The 13,351-nt window shown below is 35.5% G+C and overlaps 1 long non-coding RNA gene across 1 annotated transcript in view; it reads right to left on the bottom strand.

Moving 5' to 3' along the window:
* LOC138354476 (uncharacterized) overlaps nucleotides 1–3,550 on the bottom strand; it is a 5,702-nt gene extending 2,152 nt beyond the window's left edge. The window contains exons 1-2 of the long non-coding RNA XR_011223567.1: nucleotides 3,417–3,550; nucleotides 2,614–2,720 (exon numbers count right to left, since the gene is read on the bottom strand). This is a non-coding gene — a long non-coding RNA (uncharacterized lncRNA). The remainder of the gene's footprint in view (nucleotides 1–2,613; nucleotides 2,721–3,416) is intronic.
* Between the last annotated feature and the right edge of the window lie 9,801 nt (nucleotides 3,551–13,351).

Below are 13,351 nucleotides of genomic sequence, written 5' to 3'. Positions count from 1 at the left end.
TTTAAAGAATTCTGATAAAGAAAGAGATCTAGGGGTGGTTCTAGATAGAAAACTATCACCTGAGAACCACATAAAGAATATTGTGCGAGGAGCCTATGCTACGCTTTCTAACTTTAGAATTGCGTTTAAATACATGGATGGTGATATACTAAAGAAATTGTTCATGACTTTTGTTACGCCAAAGCTAGAATATGCAGCTGTTGTGTGGTGCCCAACAACAGAAGTTGGCCCATATCTTAAGAAGCACATCAACAAACTGGAAAAGGTGCAAAGACATGCTACTAAGTGGCTCCCAGAACTGAAGGGCAAGAGCTACGAGGAGAGGTTAGAGGCATTAAATATGCCAAAACTAAAAGACAGAAGAAAGAGGTGATATGATCACTACATACAAAATAGTATCAGGAATTGATAAAATCGACAGCGAAGATTTCCTGAGACCTGGAATTTCAAGAACAGGAGGTCATAGATTGAAACTAGCTTAACACAGATGCGAAAGAAATATAAGAAAATTCACTTTCGCAAATAGCGTGGTAGACGGTTGGAACAAGTTAGGTGAGAAGGTGGTGGAGGCCAAGACTGTCAGTAGTTTCAAAGCGTTATATGACAAAGAGTGCTGGGAAGACGGTCTCATCCTGTAACTACACTTAGGTATTTACACACACACTATATATATATATATATATATATATATATATATATATATATATATATATATATATATATATATATATATATATATATGTATATATATATATAATATATATATATATATATTATATATATATATAAATATATATATATATATATATATATTATATATATATATAAATGTCGTACCTAGTAGCCAGAACGCACTTCTCAGCCTACTATGCAAGGCCCGATTTGCCTAATAAGCCAAGTTTTCATGAATTAATGTTTTTTTCGACTACCTAACCTACCTAACCTAACCTAACTTTTTCGGCTACCTAACCTAACCTAATCTATAAAGATAGGTTAGGTTAGGTTAGGTAGGGTTGGTTAGGTTCGGCCATATATCTACGTTAATTTTAACTCCAATAAAAGAAAATTGACCTCATACATAATGAAATGGGTAGCTTTATCATTTCATAAGAAAAAAATTTGAGAAAATATATTAATTCAGGAAAACTTGGCTAATTAGGCAAATCGGGCCCTGAATTGTAGGCTGAGAAGTGCGTTCTGGCTACTAGGTACGACATAAATATATATATATATATATATATATATATATATATATGTCGTACCTAGTAGCCAGAATGCACTTTTCAGCCTACTATGCAAGGCCCGATTTGCCTAATAAGCCAAGTTTTCATTAATTAATATATTTTCTCTATTTTTTTTCTTATGAAATGATAAAGCTATCCATTTCATTATGTATGAGGTCAATTCTTTTTTTATTGGAGTTAAAATTAATATAGATATATGACCGAACCTAACCAACCCTACCTAAACTATCTTTATAGGTTAGGTTAGGTAGCTGAAAATGTTAGGTTAGGTAGTCGAAAAAACATTAATTCATGAAAACTTGGCTTATTAGGCAAATCGGGCCTTGTATAGTAGGCTGAGATGTGCGTTCTGGCTACTAGGTACGACACACACACACACATATATATATATATATATATATATATATATATATATATATATATATATATATATATATATATATATATATATATATGTCGTACCTAGTAGCCAGAACTCACTTCTCAGCCTACTATGCAAGGCCCGATTTGCCTAATAAGCCAAGTTTTCATGAATTAATTGTTTTTCGACTACCTAACCTACCTAACCTAACCTAACCTAACTTTCTCTACTACCTAACCTAACCTAACCTATAAAGATAGGTTAGGTTAGGTTAGGTAGGGTTGGTTAGGTTCGGTCATATATCTACGTTAATTTTAACTCCAATAAAAAAACATTGACCTCATACATAATGAAATGGGTAGCTTTATCATTTCATAAGAAAAAAATTATAGAAAATTTATTAATTCAGGAAAACTTAGCTTATTAGGCAAATTTGGCCTTGCATAGTAGGCTGAGAAGTGCGTTCTGGCTACTAGGTATGACATATATATATATATATATATATATATATATATATATATATATATATATATATATATGTCGTACCTAGTAGCCAGAACGCACTTCTCAGCCTACTATGTAAGGCCCTATTTGCCTAATAAGCCAAGTTTTCATGAATTAATGTGTTTTCGACTACCTAACCTACCTAACCTAACCTAACCTAACTTTTTCGGCTACCTAACCTAACTTAACCTATAAAGATAGGTTTGGTTAGGTTAGGTAGGGTTGGTTAGGTTTGGTCATATATCTACGTTAATTTTAACTCCAATAAAAAAAAATTGCCTCATACATAATGAAATGGGTAGCTTTATCATTTCATAAGAAAAAAATTAGAGAAAATGTATTAATTCAGGAAAACTTGGCTTATTAGGCAAATTGGGCCTTGCATAGTAGGCTGAGAAGTGCGTTCTGGCTACTAGGTACGACATATATATATATATATATATATATATATATATATATATCGGACAATTAGGAAAAAAAAAAAAAAAATTTAAATTATTTTACCTTGTACCTAGATCTACCAGGCCTGTTTGGTCTATGTTTCAGTACTTGAGAAATCTGGAAGGTCACATCCTCCTCCTCAACTTGTGGATGTGCGTTGATAGATGATTCTGTAAAATTAAGTTATTTATATAATAATAAATTCAGTATAACAATAATATTCTGTAAAATTAAAAGTAATTTATACATCAATCAGATAAAACTCTCCAGAGATGGTGATACACAACATATAAAGGACAAGCTTCAGAACAAAATATGCATTTAGGAATAAGGTTTTGTACATGTAGGTAGCACATGAGAAAATAAGTGGAAGGTGATCAAGTTTATATTAACATGTTAATGGCTTTGTTAAGGCTTTGCAAGAATGAAAAAATATTAATAATATAATATCACCTACCAATTAATTGTACATCATTTATAAGTCAATTATTTGCATTATTATTATTCAATACTAATGATATAAAAATGCATTTTGTAATCTACTATTTATGCAAGTATTAAGCACAGGATCATGAAATAAACTGCACAATACTGTAATGGATAAACCAATTAAGTTTACATTTTCCTATAGCTAAGTCAGTCAGTTCTATTAGCAGCAGAGAACAATTATGCCCAACCTCTATTAAATGAAACAATCTTAAGAGCAAGTGATAGAAATATAATCATTTATGCTTGGGAAAATATTATGGAATGGTTCCAAATATGAAAAATATTAAGTTTTTTGGTTAAAATTTTTTAATTTAAAATTTAAATTTTTAAGTGAATTTTAAACTTTAAAAAAATTATTTAATTTTTTGGTTACTTACTTAAAATAACATTATATAGTTCTTGTTTTTGTAGAAATGCCAATTTCTTCTTTTGCCCTTCCAGACTGTATAGTGACCACAGGCCGTTTGTTCATATCTTCATTATTCTTCGAACCATGGTTGCACAATCAGACCCACGTACACTGGTTAAAAGCATCACCTAAAAGCAACAACAAAAATGTAGTACACTGACGAATTTTGAATATATATATATATATATATATATATATATATATATATATATATATATATATATATATATATATATATATATATATATATATATATATATATGTATGTATGCCATATACATATATATGCTATGTTGTATGCTACAACTTGGCTGATAATAAAGCCATTTACAACTGCAGGCCTAATAAAAAACGGAGGTGGCATAGCAATATCTTACAAAGATACCTTCATCTGCAATAGTGTCATTAGTAATAGAGACGACTATTGTGAATATACCTTTGCCAAGTTCTCCAGTAAATCCCTTAAATCCTCCTTGAACAAGAGGGTTTTTACTTGATCGAACCATATTCTTAACCTGCTGCAGGTAATTTTCAAATGGAAATGCTGAACATCTGTCCAAACTACCAAACTCTTTGGCATCAGAGGATATGTGTGTTAGGCAGTGTACATTGTACACTAAAAAATCCTTACCATACAGCTCACGAGCCTTTAACACAAAGTACAGCAAAAGATCATGTGCATATTGGCTGTAATTTAACTGAATCAATTTAGGTGATACAAGAATAGAAATGGCTACACTCAGAGTCAGGAAATGGTCATACAATTCTTTGGGTAAGATTCCCTTCAGTACAATCTTACCGGTGTAGAGAAGGAGTTGCCTGTATTCAGTCGCTTTCCATCTATCAACCTCTGAAAGACTTCGAGGTTTACCTGTTCTTTTAGGCGTCGCTTTTTGGCCCGTGACATACGCTGCCATCTTGTGTGGTATTCTCTTCTTCTTTCTATAATGTGTGCATACATTCTGAAGGAGAAAGGCCAAGTGCTACATTACCAATTACTATTACAAGATTATTAGTAAAGTATTGTACTGCAAAAAGCAAATAAAATGGGGTAAACTAAACTTTGAAAACAAATAATAATTAAAACAGGTAAATTAATAAAATAACAAAGGCTTAAGCAGACATGACTCTGCTTAAGCCATGTAAAGCAGACAGATAAGATGGCAATATATAAGGGGAAAAAATTAAAAAGCTAGGATATAAAACTAATTGAGATGAAAAGCATAAATTACTAAAGTAGGGGAAAAAATAACAAATGACTTCATAAAAAAATTATTCAATTGCCAACAGCAACTTGGTAGTACGAGTCTAAGTCTAAGAAAAAAAAAAAATTTAAATGCTGTTATCTGCAATGAAACAATACATACTATTGCACGTACCGAAACATTGATGAATGTAAAAAATAGAGAACTATTTGCTGAATGTCCCATAAATGGATTTAAACTATTTTACACAAAGAGGGGGGAGAAGCCATGTATGTTAGGGAATATTTGAAATGTAGTCTCGAAAAGTACACAACTGTGATAGGAAAATTAGGTCACATGGAGGAGTGGCCGGGTCTGTATACTATGGAAGACCTTGTATGCTCGGAGCTCCTTAACATTACAAATGAGGTGGTAGAGGTATTGGGATTAAAAATAGAGAAAATAAATTTAGTGATTATTCTAATATACAAACCGCCAGATGCAACGGCCGAGGAATTCACAGAACAGATAAACAAAATGGAGAACTCGATACCTCATATTATCTTCCTAGGTGACTTCAACTTGCCTAGTCTAAGATGGAGAATAGCAAACAATAATATTATACCAGGAAATTTATCGAGACCTACCCACTCAGCTTCCTGGCAATACGTTAGTAATGAATAAATATGATATATTTACTCATTATAATGTTGGTGCTGAATGTACAACACGAAAAAACATAATTTTAATCTGAAAAAGGATCTTTTTATAAAGAAATTAGACGAAAATAAAGAGCTGGTGACGCCAAATCAAGTCGACGATCCAAGCGTCGGTTAGGTTAAGTTAGGTCAACCTAACCTATTATATTTATTCATTACTAACGTATTGCCAGGAAGCTTTGTGAAGCTTGTGTAGCTTGTGGTAATTAGACGGACCCTCATTTTAACAGAAACTTGGCCAAGTAAAGACTATACCCAACTCTACAACTTAGCTGGTTATAAAGGCATTCATAATTGCAGGCCTAGTAAAAAAGGAGGTGTTATACCAAAACAGATGCAGAACTAGGAAACAGGATTTCTTCAACAGAAATTTTGAAATTGTTCACAATTTTTGTTAGACCAAAGTTGGAGTATGCAGCAGTTGTATGGTGCCCATATCTTAGAAAGCATATCAACAAACTGGAAACGGTGCAGAGACATGCCACTAAGTGGCATTAACTAAATGCCATTAAATATGCCAAATATACTACATAAATATACATACTACACATGCACAATAATTGTCCTGGGACCTCTGATATTCATAATATAATATATATATATATATATATATATATATATATATATATATATATATATATATATATATATATATATATATATATATATATATATATATATATATATATATATATATATATAACTGAAAACTCACACCCCAGAAGTGACTCGAACCCATACTCCCAGAAGCAACGCAACTGGTATGTACAAGACGCCTTAATCCACTTGACCATCACGACCGGACAAAATGAGGTGATAGCCGAGGCTATATGAACCACCCCACCGCCGGCACTCGGATAGTTATCTTGGGCATAGCATTTTACCAAATCACCTCATTCTTTGGGGCACACGTGAGGAACACAAATGCGAACAAGCCTGAATGGTCCCCAGGACATATGCAACTGAAAACTCACACCCCAGAAGTGACTCGAACCCATACTCCCAGAAGCAACGCAACTGGTATGTACAAGACGCCTTAATCCACTTGACCATCACGACCGGACAAAATGAGGTGATAGCCGAGGCTATATGAACCACCCCACCGACGGCACTCGGATAGTTATCTTGGGCATAGCATTTTACCAAATCACCTCATTCTTTGGGGCACACGTGAGGAACACAAATGCGAACAAGCCTTAATGGTCCCCAGGACATATGCAACTGAAAACTCACACCCCAGAAGTGACTCGAACCCATACTCCCAGAAGCAACGCAACTGGTATGTACAAGACGCCTTAATCCACTTGACCATCACGACCGGACAAAATGAGGTGATAGCCGAGGCTATATGAACCACCCCACCGCCGGCACTCGGATAGTTATCTTGGGCATAGCATTTTACCAAATCACCTCATTCTTTGGGGCACACGTGAGGAACACAAATGCGAACAAGCCTGAATGGTCCCCAGGACATATGCAACTGAAAACTCACACCCCAGAAGTGACTCGAACCCATACTCCCAGAAGCAACGCAACTGGTATGTACAAGACGCCTTAATCCACTTGACCATCACGACCGGACAAAATGAGGTGATAGCCGAGGCTATATGAACCACCCCACCGCCGGCACTCGGATAGTTATCTTGGGCATAGCATTTTACCAAATCACCTCATTCTTTGGGGCACACGTGAGGAACACAAATGCGAACAAGCCTGAATGGTCCCCAGGACATATGCAACTGAAAACTCACACCCCAGAAGTGACTCGAACCCATACTCCCAGAAGCAACGCAACTGGTATGTACAAGACGCCTTAATCCACTTGACCATCACGACCGGACAAAATGAGGTGATAGCCGAGGCTATATGAACCACCCCACCGCCGGCACTCGGATAGTTATCTTGGGCATAGCATTTTACCAAATCACCTCATTCTTTGGGGCACACGTGAGGAACACAAATGCGAACAAGCCTGAATGGTCCCCAGGACCATTTATGTTTTATGTTGATACATTTCATACCCTTATTATTTCAATTTCTTTCTTTATTATGCACCCCATACCCATCCCGTGGGCCGTGGTGTAAAGGATTACAGAGGCACATAATGGGTTCAGGAACTGAACTCTCTAGTTTGTTTAGCTAAGCAAATAACAATTTTTGACGCTAGTTACAAAATTATTAATGTTATATATACATGTACACACTCTCATACATACATGTACATATATATATATATATACGTATACATATATACATACACATGCATATTTATAATCACCCACACAAATACACACATCAATAATCTCTGTGTCACTTATTTTATACATGTTCTTGTAGAACATTCTATTGCGAACACATTGGGCGCTGCCCAATAAACTCGCCCCTCGGGGCAAAATTATTTTTTTTTTTTAATCTTGGTGGAACATAAAATGGCCGCCTGTGTTTATGCTGTCGTCAGATGGCGCTGTGACGTCACAGATGAGGGAAGCACGTACTGCGCATTAATGCCTCGATCCCTCGTTATTTATTTATTTTATTTATTTATATATATACAAGAACGTACATTGGGGGTTAAGAGACAACATAGAGCTTAAGTTAGAATTATAATCTTTTAAAACCACTAGCTTGCATATAGCGTTTCGGGCAAGTCCTTAAACTAATATGTTTGAGCAAATTCTTAAACAAAGTTTTAGAGAAATAATTAAATGTAAAATTGATAAAAAGTGTTTAACAGGTACATTACAGCTTTACTTTACAAGTACAGATGATTTTAAGTAGGATAATTACAGTAAAATTGTCAAAAAATTGTTTACAGGTACGATGCAAGAATTTTCGACACAAAAGCAGATCAGAACAATACACAATAATGAACAAGGAATCCTAAGTACAATTAGGAAAACATCTCAGGGTTATACATTGGATTACTGAAGCACAATATGAGGATCATTACAAATAGTAATACAGTAGAATATGCACTCATATTCTATTATTAAGTTAATATTAAGTTCCTTCCTCATGTTAAGTATCTTTGTGGTACTAGGGACATCCAAGGATTATCTTCAAGGCTTCGTTCTGCAAGTTTTCAAGCCCTTTAAGCTTTCTTTCAGTCATCAAGGCAAGCAGAGATGCAACATAATCCACTACCTCCTTTATGAACTGGCGTTACTCTTGCGTTTTTAAGGATATCAGGGAAGGTATGACACTCAAGGGATTTGTTGAACAGCAGAGCTATAGGTGGTGCAAGGGCATATGGGAGGCGCTCTTGTATACAATGGATGGGATTTCACTGATGTTCCCAGCTTTGGTTTTTAGTGAATGTATGATGGACACAACATCTGACGGGCTGACTGGTGAGAGGAGAAGAGAGTTTGGATAGCTGCCTGAGAGATATGTGTTGATATGTTTCTGACTCTGTGGGATTTTACTTGCAAGGTTAGCACCAATCGATGAAAAGAAGCTATTAAATTCATTCGCCATTTCTAAGTCAGATGACAGTGTAAGGCCATCCTTAGAGAGTGTTATCTGGTTGTGGGAGTGTTGTTTAGTTCCCAGGATGTTAGAGATGGTATTCCATGTGCTTTTCATGTTGCCTTTTGCTTCTTTGAATCTAGTCTCATAGTATGAAAGTTTTGCTTTTCTTATGATACTGGTAAGCACTGACGAGTACCTTTTAACTACTTCCATTGGAATTAGGCCACTCCTAAATTTCTTTTCGTATTCATGTTTTTTGTTGATTGATTTAATTATGCCACTTGTGAGCCACGGGTTATTTTTTCTTTTATCAGTTACTTGTTTGGTAAGGAGGGAACAGTGAGTGTTGTAGAGGCTTAGAGTTTTGTAGAGAAAGAGGTTAGTTGATGAGTTTATATCCTGTGAATTATTAAATTCAGATTCCCAGTTAATATTGTGAAGTGCATTAGAGAGATTGCCTACAGCTGATTCACTATGTAGCCTGAATGAAAGTTTTTTGGTTTCTGGTGGTGATGTGTCAATGTTTGCTATGAGGAAAGTAGGATAGTGGTCAGTTGTTCTGTCATAAATTACCCCAGATGTAAGGGGAGCTGTTATATTAGTCCAAAGGTGATCCAGGGTAGTGGCAGATGTTTGAGTGACTCGGGTGGGCTTGGTGATTGTGGGGATTAGCATACAGGAGTGCATGCTGTTACGGAAATAGTCAACTTGAGGGTTGTTTTCAACATTCAATAAAGAAATTCTGGAGGGCTTCTGTGCAAGGGTTAGGATGAGCTAGCCTAAGCATTTTTATACCAATTTGACAGTTATTTTCAGTAACACGATAAACAACGCTCGGAATATTAAGTTCCTTTCTCATATTAAGTATCTTTGTGGTACGAGGGCACCCAAGGATTATCCTCACGGCTTCGTTCTGCAATTTTTCAAGCCCTCCAAGCTTTCTTTCAGGATGCCTTAAAGTTAGTTTAGTTCATTTATTATGCACCCCATACCCATCTTGTGGGCAGTAGTGGAAAGGGTTACAGAGGCACATAATGGGCTCAGGGACTGAACCCCACAATTCATTTAGCTAAGCAAGTTACAATCTTGATGAGCTAGTTACAAAATTCAGTATAAGTCGTCACATCAACAATGGGTTCGAGATCGATCACAAGTACAGTTTCTAAATTAAGCAACTGACATATGTGGAGAGCTAGTGTCACAATTGATATGTTTGTCCTGCACACCGCCCCTCATCCAGTGGGCAGCGGTGGATAGGTTACAATCACTTTGTTACTACTTACAGTTAGCAAACTGGGGATATTTGGGTAAAATTTCTGGTACCAGATAATTTTGAATGAAATATTGACACATCGTTGGTACATTGGTTATAAAATTGTCTCTGAATTCACTATCACATAGTGACGGAGGGGTGTGCGAATAATTTTGTTGACAGTTAACATTTGGTCAGGTCTACATCGGCAGATAATGAGAATTCCCAGAAATACTTGTAACCGAGTCTAAGCCGAGCAGTAGTAACATCTAGAAGTCTGCTGATTTTATTGGATGAACCATAGATGTGTCGCTCCTCTTGCATAATAGTATTGAACGAAAGTTAATCTCCCCAAACAATTTCGCGTTTTGGGCAAGTTACCCCTCCACTCTCTCCATTTTTTTTGGACATTCCCTGGTAGTGTGCGGAAATACTGAAAAGTGTATACTCTTTTCAACTTTGTCACCTTAATTCTCGTCCTATGTCTTTCATTTTGGTATCAATGCGTTCGCAATAGAATTCCCAACAGAACTATGTGAATATAATGTCAAAGACAGCAGCGCGCTCCACCCGCCGACAAGATGAATGTAGGCCAAGGGTACCAGAAAAAGAAAGCTGAGCGTGATAATACTGAAAAGTGTATACCCTTTTCAACTTTGTTACCTCAATTCTCATCCTAGGTTTTTCAATTTAGCATCAATGTGTTCGCAATAGAATTCTCTACAGGACTAAAGGCATATAAACTCCAAAAGCCCGGCTTACCATCCGCAACAAACAGAGAAAGCGAGAGCGTGTTACCAGGGAGCGCACAAGAGCGATAAAATGTATACACTCTTTTCATTCTGGTCACCTCAATTGTCATCCTAGGTCTTTCATTTTGGTATCAATGTATTCGCAATAGAATTTCCAACCGGAATTTATGCATGAAATGTCAAAAACAGCAGCGTGCTCCACCCGCTGACGTGATGAAAGCACGGCGGACCATCCACACAAAACAGAGAAAGTGAGAGAAAGTAACCTGGGAGCACTCTAGTGCAATGTAATGTGAACACACTTTTCACTTTGGTTACCTCAATTCTCGTCATATGTCTTTCATTTTGGTATCAATGTGTTCGCAATTGTATCTGCTGGCATTTTACCCTTTGCTTGGATCTGAAGGGTTTTAGGCTCACCACGATGCAATCTGATAGTACCACACGTGTATATACCTATCTTCAAGCAGCAATTCACTCATTCAAACCGACTTATAATAGTTATCCATATATAAATGGTAATCTTTGTTCTACCTGTTAACCTGTCATATGAAGAAAGATTGTCAAAGCTTATATTACATTCTCTAGAAAAGCAAAGAATTAGGAGTGACATATGGTAGAGGTGCACAATGGGATGAATGGACATAACAAAGGGGACATTAATGGGGTATTAAAAGTAGCAACACAAGACAGAACTCGAAACAAAGTGTAAAAATTGGAAAAATTTAGATTTAGGAAAGAACTGCATGAGTAAATACACTGGGTTTGTACCTTAAGGTTCATGTATGCAATATTACAGAGTTCCAGTTAACTCCCATGCATGCAATTAATTTATGTTATGTTTATGTTTTTTATGTTAAAATGTTTTTGTTGATTTGTTTGTATATTTTCATAAGTAAAGCATGCTTACCGTCTTATTCCAAGTTTTATGATAACTTTACAATGTTTAAAACATAAAGTTCAATATATATTCTGGTTTTCATACAGGAATTATACGTTAATATAACATCATAATAACGTAATGATGTCGTGTAAATAACGTTATACTGACGTCATATAAATGTTATATTTATGTTATAAGAACGTAAATTGGATAGCTTTACAAAAAGTAAACAAAAAAACTAAATGTTGACTGAAAATTATTTATTCTTAAATATAAAGCATGAAAACATTATAATACCATAGCATTCACTATTATTTTTAAATTTTTACATAAATCTTAAAAAACTGTGTCATAAGAATATATGTTTTTAGTTATATCCTTTGGTTTTAAGAATGTCAGATATACGTATTTATGTCAAAAGTTTCAGTATTACCTTTGTGGAACCATTTAAAAACGTCCACAAACGTTCTGTGTTTGCTGGGAAGACACCTGGTATGGTTCTCAAGCTATATCTTGCTCTAGTTAGACCCCATTTAGATTATGCAGTTCAGTTTTGATCGCCATATTATAGAATGGATATAAATTCACTTGGTGTCCAGCGTAGGATGACTAAGTTAATTCCCCAAATTAGAAATCTTTAATATGAAGAAAGATTAACAAAGCTTAAGTTGCATTCACTGGAAAGGCAAAGAGTTAGGGGTGACATGATAGAGGTTTACAAGTGGGTGAATGGACATAACAAAGGGGATATTAATAGGGTATTAAAAGTATCAACACAAGACAGAACACGAAACAATGGGTATAAATTGGATAAGTTTAGATTTAGGAAAGACTTGGGTAAATACTGGTTCAGTAACAGGGTTGTTGATTTGTGGAACCAATTGCCGCGTAACATTGTGGAGGTGGGGTCCCTCGATTGTTTCAAGCATGGGTTGGACATGTATATGAGTGGGATTGGGTTGTTATAAATAGGAGCTTCCTCGTATGGGCCAATAGGCCTTCTGCAGTTGCCTTTACCCTGTTACTGAACCAGTATTTACCCAAGTCTTTCCTAAATCTAAACTTATCCAATTTATACCCATTGTTTTGTGTCTTGTTTGCCAAGTGCCAGTCAGTCATTACAAAGCCAGGAACTTGAAACGCCAGTATGAACCCAATCACAAAAACTTTTCGTATGATTATCCACCTAAATCAGACTTAAGGAAAAATAAGTTAAATGAGTTAAAATCATCAATACTAGCCAGCAGACACTGTTGACATTATTCAGTAAGGAAGCTGTGGCTCTCAAATGGTTCTCCTGCAGCTCTCAAACATCTGAGGTTTATCATTTGCAGCTCTTACAGTAAGAAAGTTTGGCCACCCCTGCCATAAAGGCTATTCCTATACCTGGTAAAACAGGCCTATAATAATCATACATACCAATTATGCAATGACTAAATTTAGGCTTATATCTACAAATTAATAATCATTACACTGTAATTTATAGTTAGAAATACTTATTAATCAAAGATCTTGAGAATAATGCAAATATAGACAACTGATGTAAATATACAACATTGATAATTTTGTAACTAGCGTCAAACATTGTTATTTGCTTAGCTAAACGAACTAGAGGGTTCAGTTCCTGAACCGATTATGTGCC

Source organism: Procambarus clarkii, chromosome 6 (genome assembly GCF_040958095.1).
Source record: "Procambarus clarkii isolate CNS0578487 chromosome 6, FALCON_Pclarkii_2.0, whole genome shotgun sequence".
Classification (NCBI taxonomy): Eukaryota; Metazoa; Arthropoda; class Malacostraca; order Decapoda; family Cambaridae; genus Procambarus; species Procambarus clarkii.
This window is presented reverse-complemented; position numbering and strand designations above follow the sequence as displayed.